Here is an 18,876-nt window from a genome sequence, read left to right on the forward strand (position 1 = left end):
TTATTTCAGACGCCCACCTCTGGATGCAGTCTTTCAGTTCTGGTTCTACATCACTAAATCAACTAAAATAAATTGTTAGCTATGTCTGCAAGATTTGTGAGGCGCAGTAAGAGTTTATAAGTATTTGATATTATTTATTCGCACTCACACAGACCACACACACACACACACACACACACACACACACACACACACACACACACACACACAACACTCTAAGAAACGAAGGGTGTGCGATGGTGAAGAGGGAGGGGACTGCGGGGGTCAAGAAAGAAGAAAAGAGTGAAGAGAAGACAATTTTCTTCTTAAGACAGTAGTTTTCGGTGCTGACTGGACGAAGTTTACACGCAGACGATCTTTCCAACGAGCCAAGTTTAATAATGCCGAGACCTCCCTACCGAAGGCGTCAGGGTGGGAAGGAGGAGGAGGAGGAGGAGGAGGAGGCGGAGGTCTGCCTTGTGTCAATATTTAATAGGGTCTGTGGAATTGGAGAGAGAGAGAGAGAGAAAGAGAGAGAGGAATCGAGGTAGGGAGGGGAAAGAGGAAAAAAAAAAAAAAACAGCAGCAGCAGTGATATATGATGTAGGGATTATTGAGAATTAGGGAAGATTGATGTGGGTGATCTCGGAGTTCTTTACAAGTTTCCCCTCTTTCCTGCCCCGGACCTCGTTTTCTTTGTTAGTAAATTATTGGTGTACTTCAGCTCTTGCTCGTCCTCTCTCTCTCTCTCTCTCTCTCTCTCTCTCTCTCTCTCTCTCTCTCTCACACACACACACACACACACACACACACACACACACACACACACATCGTTTCCTTCCTCCTTCGTCTCTCTTCCTATTTTTCAGTCTTTCCATTCCTCCCTCCTCTTCCTTCTTCTTACCTCCTTTGCCGTCCCTCCTGTTTCCTATCCCTCACAACTGCCTCTCTCTCTCTCTCTCTCTGACCTACTTCACATTTTTCCCACTCTCGACGCCAATTGTATTTTCACTTTTTTTTTTTCCTTTCTCCCCCCTCCACCCGACATTCCCTCCTTCACTACTCTTTTCCTCCTACATTTCCTCCCTCCTCCACCTCTCCTTTCCTCCTCTCCCCACATTCCTACCCTACGATTCCTCCCTCCTCCCTCTCATCCATGCTTCCCCAGTCTTCCCTCTCTTATCCATATTTCTTCCTTCCTCCTCCCTACATTTTCTCCTGCCCTACTCTCAGTTCTCCTCTCCTTGCTTTTTCTCCCTCCTCCCTCTCACGTTTCCTCCTTGCCCTCCCCTTCTCCCTCCAGTCATCCTCCATTCCCTCCCTTTCTCCCTCCAATCTTCCTCCATTCACTCCTCTTCTCCCTCCAGTCCCCCTCCATCCCTCCCTTTCTCCCTCCAATCTTCCTTCATTCCCTCCCCTTCTCCCTCCAATCTCCCTCCTGCCTCACCCTTTATCTCCCCACACACAGACGTCGAGTGATGGCAATGTTACAAGCAGCACCCAAGCTCTCATCCCTCCCCTGCGGACGACGGACTTAGCTCAGGTGTCAGGCTGAGACTTCGGCTGCCAACCACGCTGTTATGGAGAAGGTGTGGGCCCTCTCTGTCCACTGTAAGTACTTGTGTTAGTACTGTGTTCGTAAGTACCACCTGCAGCCTTGTAAGTAGGTCCTTGAATCTTGCAAGTCCATGAACCTTTTAAGTACCATGTTGAACCTCGTAAGTACGGCTGTGAACCTATAAATGCCACCTTGACCTTCTAAGTCCGTCCTTAAACCTTGCATTACCTAGAACCTTGTAAGTACGTCCTTTTATTTATCACTTAGAACCTTCTAAGCAGCTACGTCCTTGTATCATTTTGAATCATTTAAGTAACCCTTGTATCTCATAAGGTAACTCTGATGCCTTCTTAAAACACTCTCTCTTCTTCCTTCCAGTCTTTGTCTTGAGAATATTTGAGGTGGGTGAAGGAGGGGAGATGGGGTAATATTCTCCCTGGTATTTAACTCACATATATAACACGTAACACCAATAAAACTAAACACACAGCACATATATGCCACACATCATCATCATCATCATCGATTATCATCATTAACATTTTTCATTCTTCAGCTAACAATTGGGTGAGGATTAGAGTGCACACACAAATTCTCTGGTTAATGTGCAGTATGGACACACACACACACACACACACACACACACACACACACACACACACACACACACACACACACACAATCTACTCTCTCTCTCTCTCTCTCTCTCTCTCTCTCTCTCTCTCTCTCTCTCTCTCTCACACCTTCTAATTTTGCCTGCTCGTACGTTTCAATTCTTGTCAAAAGTTTCTGAAATAAAGGACAAGTGAGGATGGTTTCATTTAAGGTCGTTAGTTTCTTTTTATTTTCGTTTATCTTATTATTAAGTAAATTTTTGTTTCTCGTGTGTGGAGTTGAGTTTTTTTTTTTTTTCTGTCTTTCTGTTTTGTCCGTCAGCCTTTCTCATACCCCTACACATGCACACACATACACACATACCTTACGTACTGTCTCATATTCTCTCTGTCTCTGTCTGTCTGTCTGTCTCTTTCACACACACACACACACACACACACACACACACACACACACACACACACACACACACACACACACACACACACACACACACACGAACAAGCATACACATTCTCTCTCTCTCTCTCTCTCTCTCTCTCTCTCACACACACACACACACACACACACACACAGTCACCACCTCACCTCGTTCCATAAAAGACACTCTCCCTCATAATGCTTCTTCCCTCCTATCTCACCACCTCCAGCCATCACTCATCATTCTCTCACCTTCAAGATGCACTCCCCCCAATTCCACTCACTTCCTCCTCCTCCTTCTCTTCTACGTAATTCCTCTTTTTCGTAAATGCCTTTCTTTTCCTTATCAGCACTTTACTGAGTCTCAATTTTTTCTCCACTTTTTCTTGCTTTATTTACTTATTTATTTTACTATTTACCATTATTCTTTTTATTTTTCGTTTCCTCTTATTTTGGCCATTCCTTCATTTTTTTTTCACTGCACTAACTCGTGTCTCATTCATTTCTTTTGTTGACTCCCTTCTCTCTTAACTTTTTTATATTTTCATATCTGTCATTTCCACTTAAAATATGGACTTATTTTTTTTTTATTGTTCTTCGTCTGTTCTTCATTTCTTCTTCAATCAGTAATTCACCATTGTTCACTGTGCTTCATCTGTTTTATTTTTCATTTCATTAGCCACCATATTAGCCTTCTTGTCTATCAGTTTCCTTCGTCTCTCTCCCTCCCTCTACCCCCTCTCTCTCTGACTCTGTCTGTCTGTCTGTCTGTCTGTCTGTCTGTCTCACACACACACACACACACACACACATACACACACACACACACACACACACACACACACACACACACACACACACACACTTCCTCCTCTTTCACCTCTTACTCTCTCTCCTGAAGGCATTCGTACTCTCTCTCTCTCTCTCTCTCTCTCTCTCTCTCTCTCTGTCTCCCTTCTTTCATCACCTCATCTTTTAATTTCAGTTAATCCTCACAAGCCCTCAGCGATCTCTCTCTCTCTCTCTCTCTCTCATCACTTGTATCTTCCATCTTGCCTCTTTACAGTTCTCTTCATATTACTTCTCGCTCACTTTTCTCTCTCCTCTCTTCCTCTTTCTATCTCCACATCTATCTTCGCTCCCTCACCACCAAACTTGCCCCCAACTTTCTTCATATCTAGACAGCTTCCGACAGCGAGGGATCTGTTCCACCCACTCACTTCCTTTCTTTCCCTTCATCTCACAATTTTAACCTCTCTTCCATTACTTTCATCTCTCTCTCTCTCTCTCTCTCTCTAGCTCGACACCCTAATCCCATCTTGACTTCTTCCTTCCCATTATCTTTTAAGCTTCACACTCATCTACCTCCCTCCTCATCCTCTCTCTCTCTCTCTCTCTCTCTCTCTCACACTCTCCTTTAGTTTCACTTCTGCAGTCCCGTGAGATATTTCCTCTCCTAATGCCTGCCAGTGTTTATACTCTTCCCTAACTTTTTCTTGTCAGACAAAACGTAAATTATTTCTGACTTAAGACTGGCGTAAGTTACAAGAGGATACATTTTAAGGATAAGACATTTTCAACAGTCTTGATATGGCAACCAGACAACATAGGTGCCTTCCTCCTAAGACACACTCCAAGACAGATTCTTTCCTCCCAACTATCCTTCCAGTTCCAGCCTCACCTACTTCTCTCTCTATCCCTCTTTCCAGACCTTCCAACAGCCCTCGCCAGCTTCGGGTCTTCGCTGGAGTCTGACAACACTTAGGTATTTACACTCCTCGGTCGATTTTTCCCCCTAAATATCCCTCCAGTTCCAGCCTCACCTACTTCTCTCTCTATTCCTCTTTCCAGACCTGCCAACAGCCCTCGCCAGCCTCGGGTCTTCGCTGGATTCTGACAACATCTTACGTTCATTCCGTCTCAGTCACACTCCTTGGTAAATCTTTCTTTCCAAATATCCTTCCAGTTTCAGCTTCACCTACTTCTCTCTCAATTCTTCTTTCCGTACCTGCCCACAGCCCTCGCCAGCTTCGGATCTTCGCTGGAGTCTGACAATGTTTGGGTATTTACACTCCTTGGTAGACTTTTTCCTTCCAGATACCCTTCCAGTTCCAGCCTCACTTACTTCTCCCTCTACCTCCTCTTTCCAGACCCGCCCACAACCCTTGCCAGCTTTGGGTCTTCACAGAATTCTGACAACATCTTACGTTCTGTCTCTCTCAGTTACACTCCTCGGTAGACATTTCCTTCCAAATATCCTTCCAGTTCCAGCCTCACCTACTTCTCTCTCTATCCCTCTTTCCAGACCTTCCAACTGCCCTCGCCAGCTTCGGGTTTTCGCTGGACTCTGACAGCATCAAGGAAGGGGATGATGTCTATTTCGAATGCTTTATCAAGGGCAGTCCCAAAGTCTCTCAAGTCGCGTGGAGGCATAATGTAAGGTGATGGGTAGTGGGCGATAGATAGATAGATAGATGGACAGGTAGATAAACAGATTGGATTGACAGATACATACATACATAAACACATACATACATCCATAAAGATAGATAGATCATGGATATAAATAAAAATAAATGATAGATAGATTCATAGACAGATAGACAGGTAGAAAGATATTTAAATAGTGGATAGATAAAGGTAAATATAGATAGACCCAGAGATACAGATGATAGATGATAGACAGATTAATGGATGGATAGAGAGATGGATAATAGACAGGTGTGTGTGTGTGTGTGTGTGTGTGTGTGTGTGTGTGTGTGTGTGTGTGTGTGTGTGTGTGTGTGTGTGTGTGTGTGTGAGAGAGAGAGAGAGAGAGAGAGAGAGAGAGAGAGAGAGAGAGAGAGAGAGAGAGAGAGAGAGAGAGAGAGAGAGAGAGAGAGAGAAGGAACCAAAGGCAGATGAAATAACAAACAGAATGGAAATGAAGTACTGTATAAATTAAAGTGAGAGAGAGAGAGAGAGAGAGAGAGAAGGAACCAAAGGCAGATGAAAGAACAAACAGAAGGAAACACATTCTGGGATTAAAGTTGGCTCAGTATTTCACCACTTCTATTGAGTTTCTCTAAATATTCCTAATGTGAGAGAGGCTTGCTATGTTTCTCTGCTCATGGATCTTTATTTTTAATGGACCAAGAAGAAAAGTGACGGACATGAAAGTAAGAGGGAGACGCAGTGGAGTAACACAGAAGCTTTTGATTCTGACGGTTCCTGAAATATAGAAGGAAACAGAAGAAAATGAATAAAGGAAGTGGATGAGAAATGAAGAACGCCGCTATACTTCCAAGATATTCGGGTAATGACTGGTATAGAAAAAAGGAGAAAGAGAAAGATAGAAAATGAAAAACTAAAATGGTCTAAAATAGGACACAGGTATGGGACTTACAGATTACAATTAATTTAGATGACAACTGAAATAAAGACAAATTAATAAATGAAAAATAAACATCTATCTATATACCTAGGCTGCTTCCCCCAAGGAAAGGGGAAGCAGCCTAGGTATATAGATAGATGTTTATTTTTCATAAATAAGCAGTCTAGAATGGGAGGACTCAGGTATCGGACTTACTATGAATTTATTTGACGATTCAGGTTTGCAGCAATTCAGTGGAGATTCAGGTTGCATTACTCTGTTGCACAGTTCAATATTGCAATGAACGAAACGCAGTACCGGTATTTTGGAAACTGAGCAAGATAGCTTCGGGATTTCAGTGGTATATTGAAACTGTGTGTGTGTGTGTGTGTGTGTGTGTGTGTGTGTGTGTGTGTGTGTGTGTGTGTGTGTGTGTGTAGATACCAGCAGCAGTGTTGGAATATTCTGTTTCCTCTCACATATTTATCAAGAACATCTCAGTACTGTCTTAAAAACTCCTTAGATATCCTGTAACTACTCTCTTCACGTCACTCCCGAAATCTAGAATGCACTAAGAAAATGAGTAACTCCATAACTAACTAATTCACTCGCTAACCACATTAACATCTAACAACTCCTTCCATCTCCACCAAATTCTTCTTCTCACTATTTGACCAAGTCTTTCCCTAACACTGCCGTCAAAAACTCCCTAACTGCTCTGAACTAACTCCCAGCTCTTCCCCCTCTCCCTTCCAGAACGCGGTGCTGGAACACAACGTCACTCGAGGCGTCATAGTCAGCAACCACAGCCTAGTGCTGCAGGGGGTCATCAGAGGGCAGGCTGGGAGCTACTCCGTCCCAGTGGGGGAAGCGGCTTCCAACACACTCAGGCTCGATGTCAAGTGTGAGTGTTGATGTGATTTCTTTGACTACCTCTGCCTTCTTACCTCACCTCACCTCACTTAACCTAGTCGAGGACATTTTATCGAACAAGCTCAGACTGGCTGTTAAGCCATCAAAATCCATTGTCCGATAAAGAGGATGGACCTGGGCGCTAGAGAAAATCCCAGAGTCTGGACCTATCACCTTTGCGACTATGAGCCCTTAGGTGGAGGGTGGTGCGTACCCTTCTCAAATACACTGAGCATCTTCCTAGCCCTTTTCTTCTGCCTCTAACAACTATCTTTTGAACTATTACCTCTCTCATTGTCTCTCTTTCTCCCAGTAGGCGGAGGGCGGGGAATGAGCCATGAAGTACGATGCTGTATGTGGCTTGTTTTTGCCTTTTAATTCTCTCTCTCTGTCTCTCTCTGTCAGTCTCTCTCTCTCTCTCTCTCTCTCTCTCTCTCTCTCTCTCTCTCTCTCTTTCTCTCTCTCTCTCTCTCTCTCTCTCTCTCTCTCTCAAATTTATAAAGATATCCTGCCGCAGAAGGCACCAATTTTATTTACTTCCTTCCAATATTTTTTCTTCTTTCTTCTAAATTTTCTTTGTCTTTTCTTCTATTTTTTCTTTCCTCCTTTGTCCTCTTCTTCTTCTTCTTCATCCCATCGTTATCTCCTTTCTCCTGCCATTCTGATTCCTGTCTTATCAATCGCCCATCTCTCTCTCTCTCTCTCTCTCTCTCTCTCTCTCTCACGCACATAGTCAATCACTCACTCATTCGCTCATACAATCAGTGTTTCAATCTCTCTCTCTCTCTCTCTCTCTCTCTCTCTCTCTCTCTCTCTCTCTCTCTCTCTCTCTCTCTCTCTCTCTCTCACGCACATAGTCAATCACTCACTCATTCGCTCATACAATCAGTGTTTCAATCTCTCTCTCTCTCTCTCTCTGTTTTCCACTTTTCTTATTCAGTATCTTTTATTCCAGTGTTGCAATCTCGTTTCCCCATCCTTTTTCCTCTCCTCCTTGTTCTCGTATTTCATTCTTCTCACATCCTCCTCCTTTCTCTCTCTCCCCTTCTTCCTCCACTTCCCTCTCCTCTTCTTCCTCCACTCCTCTCTCCCTTTCCTACTTTCCCTTCTCTCTACTTCCTCCCAATTCCTCTCTCCCCTCTCGCCCTCTCCCTTTTTCTCCTTTCTTCCCCAAACACCTTCCCTTATTTTTCCTTTCTCCCTTATATCCCTCCCACATACATCCCTCCCACATTTTCCTCTCATTCTCTCCTTCCCTTTCCCCTCTCCCACTCACTTCTCTCTCTATTTGTACCTCTTTACAGCTTATTTCACGTAGCTCAGTGGCAGAAAAATACAATGCAGCGGCTCTACATAATCCTCTCCACTGCACTTTTCCGAACCAGCGTCCAGTTCTGTTGTTAATCTACTGTTACAGTTCTGTATTCAAGATGGAGGGATGGCAGTTTTAGGCCAAGTTAGAGTAAAAAGCGTATATGTAATTTTGCTATATAATGTGAAGCATTGTCTACCTGTTTCCTAGTTTCACAGGTGTTTTAAACTTGGACCGAAACTTACAGCTCTAAATTAATTGAGAAAATGAAACTTTAGACTGATCGGCTGTTGAACTTCTCGACCGGTTGGAGCCTGAAATTCTTAGGTAAAAATAAAGGTCAGAGGTCAAGGTCACGAGTCTAGCCTCTTAAAAAAAAAATATGTGGCAGGTTCACGTCAAAGTTAGAAGTATCTTGAAATAAAAAATGTCAAAGGTCAAAGTTAAAATTATTAGCGCCTTGAAAAACTTGCATTAAAAAAAAAGAAAAAGATATTGGTCAAGATGAGTCGCAAGCGTCTTCTGAGCTAAAACAGAAAGGTCAGGGGTCAAGGCTGCAATTTCCTAAGTCTTGAAGAAGTTCCAAAAGAAAGGTCAGAGGTCAAGGTGAAAAATTCTCTCGAGTCTTGACAGCCTTGAAAGCAAATGGTCATACGTCAAGATCAAAGCAGTTAACATCTGCAAAGCTAAACGAGAAAGGCTAAGGGTTAAGGTCACAGTCCTTAGCGTCTTCAAAGCTAAAAAAAAAAGGTCAAAGATCAGGTCAAAATCCAGTCACAGTCCTTAGCGTCTTAGCTAAAACAGAAAGGTTTTGGGTCGTCTTGAAAGCTAAAACAGAATGGTCATGGGTTGTCCTGAAAACTAAAACACAAAGGTCATGGGTCATCTTGAAAGCTAGAACAGAAAGGTCATGGGTCGTCTTCAAAGCTAAAACAGAAAGGTCATGGGTTGTCTTGAACGCTAGAACAGAAAGGTCATGGGTCGTCTTGAAAGCTAAAACACAAAGGTCATGGGTCGTCTTGAAAGCTAGAACACAAAGGTCATGGGTCGTCTTGAAAGCTAAAACACAAAGGTCATGGGTCGTCTTGAAAGCTAAAACACAAAGGTCATGGGTTGTCTTGAAAGCTAAAACACAAAGGTCATGGGTCGTCTTGAAAGCTAGAACAGGAAGGTCATGGGTCGTCTTGAAAGCTAGAACACAAAGGTCATGGGTCGTCTTGAAAGCTAGAACAGAAAGGTCATGGGTCGTCTTCAAAGCTAAAACAGAAGGGTCATGCATTGTCTTGAAAGCTAAAACAGAAAGGTCATGGGTCGTCCTGAAAACTAAAACAGAAAGGTCATGGGTCAGGTCACATTCCATAGCTTCTTCATAGCTAAAAAAAAAAATAACAAAGCTCAGGGGTCTAGATCAGTCCTTGGCGTCTTGAAAGCTAAACAAGAAAGGTCACAAATCTATACGTCTTCAAAGCTTAAACAGAAAGGTCAAAGGTCAGGTCATGGTCCCCTGGTGTCTTGAACCGCGGCCAGTCTCGTGTCTTACTGGGTTACTTAAGGAGCGAGAGTGTGCCTTAATTAAACCTGCTGCGTCTCTTAAGGAACACTGAAGGAGGAAGTCAGGAGCGCTTCTTTGTCTTCAGGTTAATTTGGGGATATTTCTGTGTCTTTTATCATCTCTCTCTCTCTCTCTCTCTCTCTCTCTCGTTCTTCTTCTCTTCCTTTCTCTTGCATGTACCATTTTCTTCCTCCGTTTTCTTCTTTCGTTACTTCCGACTTCTCATCTCTCTTTCTCTTTCATTTATCTCCATCTCTCCGCCTCTCCCTTTTGCTCCTAATTTTCTCCTTTATCTCTTCCTGTCTCTCCCACCTTCCTCCCTCCTTTCCTCCTCTCTTATCATCTCGACATTTTCCCTCCTTATCTATCTTTCCTTCTCTTCCTCCCTGTCCTCGCAGCGGTTTTCCTCCTCCTCCTCCTCCTTCCCCCCTCCTCCTCCTCCTCCTCCTTCCCCCCTCCTCCTCCTCCTCCTCCTCCTCTTCCTTCCCCCCGTCCTGTTCCTTCCCCCTCCTCCTTCCTCTGATATCTGTCTGTACCCGAAGCCTCCTGAGATAACATACATCTGTCCCCCCCCCCCTTCTCTCTCTCTCTCTCTCTCTCTCCACATTCCCACCCACCCATATCTCTCCAACTTTCTCTTTTTATTGTTCCTTTCTCTCTCTCTCTCTCTCTCTCTCTCTCCTCCACAGTCCCACCCACCCATATCTCTCCAAGTTTCTTTTTTTATTGCTCCTCTCTCTCTCTCTCTCTCTCTCTCTCTCTCTCTCTCTCTCTCTCATTCATTAAACCTGCCAGAAAAGATATATTTTTACCTCCGCTAACGAAGTTTGAGTTGGCTATGTATTCACCTGTGTTTGTCTGTACACACGATATCTCCAAAAAATCTCAGTGAAATTCAACGAAATTTTGTGGAAGGGTGGGCCATGGGCCAAGAAAGAACTAATAAAATTTTGAGGCAGATCCGAATCCTTATCCTACAGTGACATTGGTGGAGGTATGAGCTCGCTGAGTGCTATCTAGTTTCTGTGTTGAATAGAATCGATTAGGTTGCAGATTAGTAAACAACTGTAGTTGTTTGGTTGTTGCTGTTATTATTATTTATTATTATTATTATTATTATTATTATTATTGTTATTATTATTATTATTATTATTGCTATTATTACTATTACTATTATTATTATTATCATAATTATTATTATTACTATTGATATTATTATCTCCATTGTTGTTCTTGTTACTTTTATTATTATTGTTATTATTACTATTATATTTTTATTATTATTACTATCATTAAATTCCTAATCCACGAAACCTTCAGTCCTACCACTTCCCTTACTCAGTCATCCTTGAAGTTAATGTCAGTGAGCGTCCCAACCATTAACATCACCAGTATTACAAAGCCTGCCCTGGAACCCACAGTGAGCGTCATACCTTTCCCGTGAAGCTTACTATACTAAAAATGAGCTAGGAAATGAGCTGTGAAATGAGCTTGGTGTCTGTCCCACTATAAACAGCAGGAAGGAAACCAAAAACGGGCTTACACTAGAGCTCGTTTTCTCTTAGATTAAGGAAGCTCCCTAGCACCTCTTCCTAAGCGATTTATTTGGCTTATAACACCTCGCCTGCCACTTTATGTCTCTCAAATCATTCTAACATCGCTATACATAAATAACGCACAAAACGATATCAGCCAGCCATATCCAAAAATAAATCGCAAAGGAAGAGGTGTTAGGGAGCTTGCTAAACGAGACGCGCCTATGTAAGAAAGAAGGAGAGGCGGAAGGATTAGATGATGAGGAAGTGAATGTCAAAAAAAAAAAAAAAAAAAAAAAAATAATAATAATAATAATAACTAAGGAAACAAGGAAATTACGCGGACATGCTCTGGATTACTATAGTTTTTTCATCTTAACTTGGCCCAAATTCTCGTCCATTTACTCTACATCCTTTCCATAACACTTCTTCGTGACTAGCATCGTTACCTATGTTAAGCTATTGGTACAACTCAGCATTCAATATGGGATACACACACACACACACGCGCGCACACACACACACACACACACACACACACACACACACACACACACACACACACACACACACACACACACACACACATTTTTTTCTGTCTGTCTGCCTGTCCGCCTGTCTCTGTCTCTGTTTGCCTCTGTCTCTGTCTATCTGTCTGTCTGTCTGTCTCTCTCTCTCTCACTCTCTCTCTCTCTCTCTCTCTCTCTCTCTCTCTCTCTCTCTCTCTCTCTCTCTCACATGGATCCATTTCTCAGTCTATATGCCGTCACTCCCTTTCCAATAACAACTACACGCTTCCTCAAACACACACACGTCTACACCTTCACCCGATCCAGGTTTGTCTAAATGCTCACTTTCCTCCTATCCACCTCACTCACTCCCACCTTCTCTCTCTCTCTCTCTCTCTCTCTCTCTCTCTCTCTCTTTGCAGCACCACATCACACACACACACACACACACACACACACACACACACACACACACACATTTTTTTCTGTCTGTCTGCCTGTCCGCCTGTCTCTCTCTGTCTGCCTCTGTCTCTGTCTATCTGTCTGTCTGTCTGTCTGTCTGTCTGTCTCTCTCTCTCTCTCTCTCTCTCTCTCTCTCTCTCTCTCTCTCTCTCTCTCTCTCTCACATGGATCCATTTCTCAGTCTATATGCCGTCACTCCCTTTCCAATAACAACTACACGCTTCCTCAAACACACACACGTCTACACCTTCACCCGATCCAGGTTTGTCTAAATGCTCACTTTCCTCCTATCCACCTCACTCACTCCCACCTTCTCTCTCTCTCTCTCTCTCTCTCTCTCTCTCTTTGCAGCACCGCATCACACACACACACACACACACACACACACACACACACACGTTTCCTCTGTACACATCTCACTGCCTAATCATAAACCTTCACTCCACTCCCAGTGCACTCTTCCAGTTCCAGATCACTTCAAAACATCCCCCCGCTCCCACACCCTCCTCCCTAAAATCCCAATTACAATTCCAGTTTTAATTTACCTGTAACTATGGCCTTACCTGTCATTACCTGTTCCCGGCGCTACTTATTGTTCCTTAAGAGCCAGCGCGACGGAGCCCAGAAGGTAATTAAGGTGAGAATGAAGAGGAAGGAATTGATCTTTTACATTAGGGATATTCTCTTACCTGCCTCTTACTTGCTATTGTTCTGCCTCCCTCCCCTCTCCCCCACCCCTTCTCCATTCCTCTCCCTCCTATTTTCTCTACACCACCCCCTCTTCCCCCTCCCAGTCTTGGTCCTTTCCCCTTCCCCCACTTTCTCTCTTTCTCCCTGTCCCCCTCCCTCTCTCCCTCTCTTCCATCACCCCCCCACACTCCAACTTTCTTTACATCACTTCCACTTCCCCTTTCTACTCTCCGTCTCCCCCTTCCCAGACACCTCTCTCTCTCTCTCTCTCTCTCTCTCTCTCTCTCTCTCTCTCTCTCTCTCTCTCTCTCTCTCTCCTTCAGTCAAATAAAATTATCTGGTGGTAACTTAATCATAAAAAAAAAAAATAGACAACGGAATAATCTCCTTCCTTCCGTCATCCAGAGAGAGAGAGAGAGAGAGAGAGAGAGAGAGAGATTACTGCTGTCAATGAAAGCAAGCAAACAATAGTGAAGGTCAATGTGTGTGAGTGTGTGTTTTAGCCTTTATTTACTTATATCCTCATTTTAACAATTTCTTTACTTTATGTGTCTAAGCGCCTGTCTCCCACACCCCAAGAGCAGCTGCACCAAACAACAGAAAGCCCCCCCCCCCCTCTCTCTCTCTCTCTCTCTCTCTCACCCTTATTTCTTACAACCATTAATCTTCGCTTCTTTTTTTTTCAGCTCTCGTCTTGTCTTTGTCTCAGCGTCGCGTTATTAAATTTTTGTCCTAAACTTTCATTGTAGGTGTCAGAGTATTGGCTGTTTGAATTGGAGATGCTCATTTCTCTCTCTCTCTCTCTCTCTCTCTCTCTCTCTCTCTCTCTCAAACACACACACACACCACAACAAAGCCGCACACTGAACGAACCCATTTCAATATATATTTTTCCCACTACGTCCTCAGTCCGCTCGTTCAAAGCAAACTGCATTCCATTGCCATTAAGCCCCTGACATCAACACCAACAGAGAGAGAGAGAGAGAGAGAGAGAGAGCAAAACAAAAACAAGGGCATTGCCGGGAAGAATACCATGTCCCTCAATGGGGTTGGATGAAATACGTAAGGTGAAGGCTAGGTGGTGTGTGTGTGTGTGTGTGTGTGTGTGTGTGTGTGTGTGTGTGTGTGTGTGTGTGTGTGTGTGTGTGTGTGTGTTTAAAGCGCCTCACTGATTACTGCTCATCAATTATAGTCATTTCCAAGGTGCAATTTCGCCCATATAGAAGATATATCCTTTGTTAGTTCGTTCTCTAATACCATCTTCCTTCACACTTACACCTCACTTACACCTACTCCTTCTCCCGTACACCCTTCCCTCTCTTACAGTCGATTTTCCCTCTCGTCGTCCTTCCCTCCCTCGCACTCTCCTTCCCTCCCTCTCACACCTTTCCTTCCTTCCCTCCCTTCCTCACGCCCTCCTTCGCTTTCTTCCCCACTCAAGCCCACTCCTCCATCCCCCTCACCATCCACTTTGTTATCTGCCTGTCTTTATAACCTTCTCACCCTAATATCCCTCTTCTCTATCCCTCTCTTTCTCACACACACCGTCCTCACTAAACATAACCTCTCTTTCACAGCCACCCCTCCCTCATCCGCACTCCATTAATTCCTCCTTTCACCACACACACACACACACACACACACACACACACACACACACACACACACACACACTCACACAAGCGCGCATACTATTGTGTTTGACCAAGAACAGAAAACTCGCAGGTTGAAAATGTGAACCGAACAGTAGGCCAAACAGGTCTGAAAAAGGATGACAAAATGCGAAGAATACAGAAAACGCAGAGAGAGAGAGAGAGAATGTGTGTGTGTGTGTGTGTGTGTGTAATTCACCGGGTCGGTCAAGATCACTTGATGGTCGTGATGGTCAGCTTTTACCCTTCCGGAAGGGAGCTGAGAGCTTATATAGTCCGATCTAAGGGCAATGCTGTGACCTTCACACACGCACACACCCGTCCCCTTGCTCTAGGGGGACAGTAACCACCCACTTCGTCAGTGAAACTTTTCGCAACCTGAGCGAGGCGCGAACTCCCGTCCACCATTTGGCAAGCGGGAACGTTACCACTGCACCAGCGAGCGGTGTGTGTGTGTGTGTGTGTGTGTGTGTGTGTGTGTGTGTGTGTGTGTGTGTGTGTGTGTGTGTGTGTGTGTGTGTGTGTGTGTGTGTGTGAACTGTTGCATCGAAATTGCCTGGCTGTTCCTAATTTCGGCATTGTGGATGAGTTTACCGTTGTGAAGGCGTCAGGGGAGGACGGGGGCCTGACCAAGAACAGTTGGAGGAAAGAAGTGCAGAGGGGTGGGAGTCAGGGGTTAAGATGAGGGGAGGGAGGGAAAGGAAGAGAGGGGGAGGGGGAGCAGAACTGAGAGTGATAGTGGGGGGATGTGGAGGTGGAGGTGAAAGAGGTACCGGTAGATGAAGATATGGGTAGTGGTGGGGATGGGGATGGGGATGTAAGAGGAGTGCAATGATTAATGGGGATGGGGGTTGGAAGAAGCAGTGGGTAAGAGTGGAAGGACAGACTGTGGTGGTCGAGTGCTTAACCTCAGAGAAATGACGTGGCAATTGGTCTGCTATCTGAAAAGACAAGATATCGATCCTAAACTGGAATTTCGTTCAGAATGGCTCCACGATAAAATAAGAGCCTTAGCATGTATTCAGTATGGACGGTGAATATTTAGTGCTGGAGTGGGGGCCAAGTGAAGGTGTGTATGGCAGGTAGCAGGACTAAAGGTGAGGGTGGAAGGAGAACTATTGGTCTTCAGGTAAAGGACTATCAAATCTATGGTGTTGGTTTAGGATTGACGGTGGTGTTCTGACGAAAGGTTCTTTGATAAATGAAGCACGCAAGCGGGCTATGTTACTGGGGTAGGAGGTGTGTGTGTGTGTGTGTGTGCGTGCGTGTGTGTGTGTGTGTGCATGTGTGTGTGTGTGGGAGGGGGGAAAGAAAGTAACATTAGGGCTTATATATTGTGCATCCTTTCAGGCGGGTAGGTTTTATTGCTGCAGAGAGAGAGAGAGAGAGAGAGAGACGAACCGACTGAAACAAATTACTCCAAATATTACTCTTCTTCCTCTCCTTTATTCTCTCTCTCTCTCTCTCTCTCTCTCTCTCTCTCTCTGGAGACGTGTTAGAGGGCGTGCGTGTGCCCCTCGATCTGCACACCCACGGTCAGAAATATTTCACCGCTGCCTTATCATTTCACTTCCATATCTCTCTATAATTTTTCCCGACCCCAAAATGGCTGTGTTATTTGGAAAACTGTCTTTTATCTACACTGCTTTCTTTATTCTGGGTTTCTGTGAGTTTATATACCGCCATGTCTCTCTACTGCTTTCTTTTTCTGTCTCTGGATTTTTGTGTGTTTATCTTTCCTCTCTCTCTCTCTCTCTCTCTCTCTCTCTCTCTCTCTCTCTCTCTCTCTCTTCGTGTGTCTGAAGTTTTGATTTTCTTATTTGGAGACTTTATTTTTACATATCAGTGTTTTTTCCCATCTTGTCTCTCTGCCTGTCTTTCTGTCTGTCAGTTTTTCTGCCCATCTCTCTCTCTCTCTCTCTCTCTCTCTCTCTCTCTCTCTCTCTGTCGTAATAATTTTCCTGCCTCGAGAATGGCTGTTGCCTTTTGGTATCTGGGCGTTCGTTTTTGCCTTTAAGTGCTTTCTCTAGTTCTGTGTGTGTGTGTGTGTGTGTGTGTGTGTGTGTGTGTGTGTGTGTGTGTGTGTGTGTGTGTGTGTGTGTGTGTGTGTGTGTGTGTGTATGTGTGTGCTTTAACCTGACAAAACTGGGAGGCTTCGTTGCACCTCTTCGTTAGCGATTTATTTTGCATATTAAACATTATTCTATTTTATTGTATTTATATAGTCTGAATATTGACAAAATTTGCAGAGAGAGAGAGAGAGAGATAATATGCAGAATAAATCGCACAGGAAGAGGCGTTACGGATTCCAAAGAGCCAACTACATTACTGCCCTTAATTAACAGGTAAGAGCGAATCTCCTTGGTTACTATTCGGATTGCTGGGTTTGTGTTTATATGACAAAAATGGATTACTTCTATAACGTGAACTTCCATGATTCTTAGTGAAAAGTAGAAATGAGTCTCCTTGGTTACTAATCTCTAGACTCCCCGCTTACAGGTGGACATTCAACAACACATCAGACCCATGAGCCTTAGTTATGAGGTTGAAACGAGTCTCCTTGGTTAATAAACACAGGATTTGGTAGTTCAACATAAAATTCAGATTCTTAGTGATGAGGTAGAAATGAGTCTCCTTGGTTACTAATCGCTGCACTTCCCCCTTATAGGTGGACATCCAACAACATGTCATACACCATACTAGTTCAGCTTAAAATTCACTGAGCCTTTGTTATGAGGAAGAAATGAGTCTCCTTGGTTACTAATCGCTGCACTCCCCCCGTACAGGTGGACATTCAACAACACAGATTACACCACAGTCGTTCCCCAGGGGCGGTACACCTCCTCCAGCAGCCACGGCGTCATCAACTTTTTTTTTTATGTGTCCGACTCTGGGCATAGGCTTCACAGCCTGCTATCAAGGCCCAACTGTCCTCCTACATACCACACACCTCTACATGTCACCACTTTGGCGCTAACACCCACCATCCATATTGAATACATGCTAGGGCTGTCTCATACAGGACTAGTGTGTTGGTATTAGCGGGGGTATTTTTACGACATGTCGGCGGGTCTTCTGGTAGATCAGTAAAGCCTGATTTAATGAAATTCAAATCCTTAAACTGTTCCCTGCCCCAGCGGGGATTTGAACCTGGGTCCATTAGAAAGGCAGGCCACGTCTCTACCGATTGAGCCACGCCTCCCCCATCATGACTGAACTGGACTACAGAACGCTGCTGTGTAGGGCGTCCATTATCATAGGGAAGCAGCAGAAGCCTTGTGTCTTCCACATCGTGACCGCAGATGTGTGGGATGAGAGGGAATGAGTGGGAGAGGTGGATGGGAGGGATAGTGGGAGACGTGGATAAGATAAAGCGACAGAGATGTGGATGGGAATGGACATGTAGAAAAGGATGGGTGAGAGTGATGAAATGGGTGGGAGGGATAGAGGGAGATGTGGGTGGGGTAGAGAGAGAGAGATGTGGGTGGGAGTGGATGAGATGTAGGAACGGATGGGTGAGAGTGATAGAGTGGGTGGGAGAGGTGTAAAGGATGTGTGAATCGAAAATGGGTGGGACAGAGAGGGACATGTGGGTGGGAATGGATGGGTGGGAGGGACAGAGAGTGAGTGCGACGGAGGAATAAAGTGGGTGGGTGGGAGGGGAAGAAAGGAGGTGGGTAGGACAGAGGGAGAGGTGAGATAGAGAAGGCATGGGTGAGCAGGACAGACAATGGGTGAGATGGAGCGAGGGAGGTGGGTGGGATGGAGAGAGGGAGGTGGGTGGGATGGAGCGAGGGAGGTGGGTGGGATCGAGGAAGATATATGTACGGGTGTCAGGACGACTCATCTGTCCCTTTGTTATTGTTCTTTGTTTTGGCGGTTATTTTTAACTTAATGTTTAATATACCTCGGGCATCTGTAACAGTTAACTTTAAGCCTTTTGCTTGTCTGTTTCTATTAGATGAATAAAAGAAGAACTATCTCAGTGTTAGGGTTTTGGGTTTATTACCAGTGAGCTAGAGGAATAATGATGTCTAGCTTGAACTGCTATTTGTTAGTAATTTTATATTCAATTATGTGAAAGATATTAAGCAACCTTATTACTGGTATAGCTGAGAGAACCTTACCTATAATTGTATACTTCCTTTAACTTACTTTATAATGAGGGTATATTTTATGAAGCTTGGCTTAATACATAATGTTTAGCTGGTTCAATGAGCCACACCACCAGGCAACGAAGTAGACGAGGTGGAAAGGATTAGAGGAGCAAAGGAGAAAGCTAAAGCGTCCCGCAGTGGACAGGGATGTGTGTCCAGGAGCCGCTTTGT

The 18,876-nt window shown here is 44.3% G+C and overlaps 1 pseudogene; it reads left to right on the forward strand.

The window, feature by feature from the left end:
• Positions 1-18,876, forward strand: part of LOC145398503 (uncharacterized) — a 116,171-nt pseudogene that overhangs the window by 84,206 nt on the left and 13,089 nt on the right.

The sequence above is a fragment of the Coenobita brevimanus genome, chromosome 5 (assembly GCF_032717465.1).
Source record: "Coenobita brevimanus isolate Jiangsu-jjx chromosome 5, ASM3271746v2, whole genome shotgun sequence".
NCBI lineage: Eukaryota > Metazoa > Arthropoda > Malacostraca > Decapoda > Coenobitidae > Coenobita > Coenobita brevimanus.